The sequence below is a fragment of the Olea europaea genome, chromosome 10 (genome assembly GCF_002742605.1).
Source record: "Olea europaea var. sylvestris chromosome 10, O_europaea_v1, whole genome shotgun sequence".
Taxonomy (NCBI): domain Eukaryota; kingdom Viridiplantae; phylum Streptophyta; class Magnoliopsida; order Lamiales; family Oleaceae; genus Olea; species Olea europaea.
The window spans coordinates 7,496,512-7,498,731 of record NC_036246.1 but is presented as its reverse complement, the minus strand read 5'-3'; the positions used below and the strand labels follow the sequence as shown (position 1 = coordinate 7,498,731).

The 2,220-nt window shown below is 33.1% G+C and overlaps 1 pseudogene; it reads right to left on the bottom strand.

The window, feature by feature from the left end:
* Nucleotides 1-744: 744 nt before the first annotated feature.
* LOC111400240 lies at nucleotides 745-1,947 on the bottom strand (annotated as a pseudogene).
* Nucleotides 1,948-2,220: the final 273 nt, after the last annotated feature.

Below are 2,220 nucleotides of genomic sequence, written 5' to 3'. Positions count from 1 at the left end.
ATAGTAATTTTTAAAGAAGTTGAAGCTATTCTTCAAAAGTCCAACTCTAGGCTGTCAAGTTCAATCCACAATAGAAGGCCATACGGCTTGCTGATACCATGCTGATTAGATTGCTAATATATTCTGAATTCAGTTTTTTTATACTTTGTTCCAGGTTTTTATGTAAAAGTCAATTACTAAGCTTTTAAAATAGGTGGTATTTTTTTATGAAAAGGCATCCCAAAAATTACTATATTAATGACCAAAAATATATCTTGAAGAGGTCCATTGATATTACACATTTGATCTTCCCAAGTCTTTCGTGCTTTGTAGAAGAATTGTTCTCTAACAGCATTTTCAGTTTTCTCATTCCCACCTAATATTTGTGTCTTAGAATTCGTCAATTACTTGTGGTTTCAATCTTTCTATCATCAACTTCTTGAATTAACTGAAATAGTGAGATAACAGCAGCATAGAAATGATGCTGATAAACAAACCAATAGATGGGGACGATAATTTTAAAATCTTTTTGACTCAACTGTCATTTTAAAATAGTGTAAAGATCCTTTAAATTTTTTTTTATTAAAAAAAAAAAATACTTGTATGATCAATTCAATGGCGAACGATGACCAACTGTGTTTTAATTTTGTACAGTTGGGCAGTTTGTGTTAGATTATTTGTTAATCACATAAGATTTTCTCTTAGTAGATTAAACAAAGTCTAACAAAGTCATTAGCCAAAAATCTTTAATAAATAAGCCATTAATTGATAGTTGTAAATTAATTCCATGTGAATTTATATAGAATATGCTTCAGGAGGACATAGGTTACATTACATGGAAAATACTATATTCCTTAGAAATTTTTGTGATCAAGAAACCATTCAAGAGAATCATATCTCAACACTTATTCAGTTATTCATTTTTATTCTTCATAACAAACGAGATATCTTTAAGATGGCAAACTAATTATAGATATTTCTTTTCTAGTCAATGTTCCACCAGAACTGTCCTTGAAGATATTTAATCACATTCGCGTCAACTTGGAAAGCCTTGGTTAGAACATCTATATTAATGGGCAGGTCGGATCCAAAAACTGCATTTGCGATTGTGATGACTCCTGGGTTTTGGCTGCTTAGACCAGCAAATACAACTGCATTAGTCTTTCCCACATTAAACTGGAAATGAATGAGACCTTCTGGAAACACAAAGACGTCTCCTGGATACAAAGTCTTGGTAAAAAGTTTGTTCTTTACGTTTGGATCTGCAGGGTTCGAAGTAACAAATCCAACATACAAAGTACCCTCCACAACAACAAGAACCTCAGTAGCCCGAGGGTGTGTGTGGGGTGGGTTGAGGCCATAGGGTGCATAGTCGATACGGACTAAAGAGATGCCAAGAGTGTTGAGTCCTGGTAATTGGTTGACATTCACTGGCGTGACCTTTGATCCAAGGGGATTTGACGTATTTCCAGGCACGTTCAATCCAGGAAAGAAGAAATCATTGGCACTAACCATATTTGGATCCTTGCAAATCTTTCCATTCACAAAAACTACAAGAAAAATGAAGCCATTGCTAAGACATCTATATTTATAAGCCAACATAAATTTAGTACATCAAATGTAGTGAAAATTGTCCTGAAAATTATGAAGAAACTGAATGCAATAAAATTTTTTATCCCCTAATGCAAGATTGCTAGGAGATACAATATTAAAAGAAAAAAAATAAATTGGTTGATTATAATGATTAGTATTGATGTACTGCACACAAGATAAGGTTGTTATTTTAGGAATGCGAAATGCATTTACCTTTTGCTTCAGCATCCTTAACAGCAACACAGAAATCCTGTGGGGGGCAGGATCAGAAGCATATGTAAATGAAGCCAACGAGATAATAAGAACAGAAATTAGTAAGTGAACAGCCATTTTTAGTGCAACTGATATTTTGTTTTTGTTGTGGTTTGTGGATGTTTATTTCGGGAGAGAGGAATGCCTATTTATAGTGCAGCTTTCTATTTGAATTAGTCATCAACTAATCTTTTCAAACAAATAATCTTGCCAAGTCTTCAAAACATAATTAACTATATATTTTCCGTAGCAGATTGTTTCAAACAATTAACACTTTAAAATATTCTTTCTTATGGAAGTGTTCTCATTTAGTAATTAGTCGTTGATCAACTCGTAATTATGTAGCCACTTCCAAAATTCAGTCGGTGTTTTCAAGTCATTTCAAAGTGGTTAATC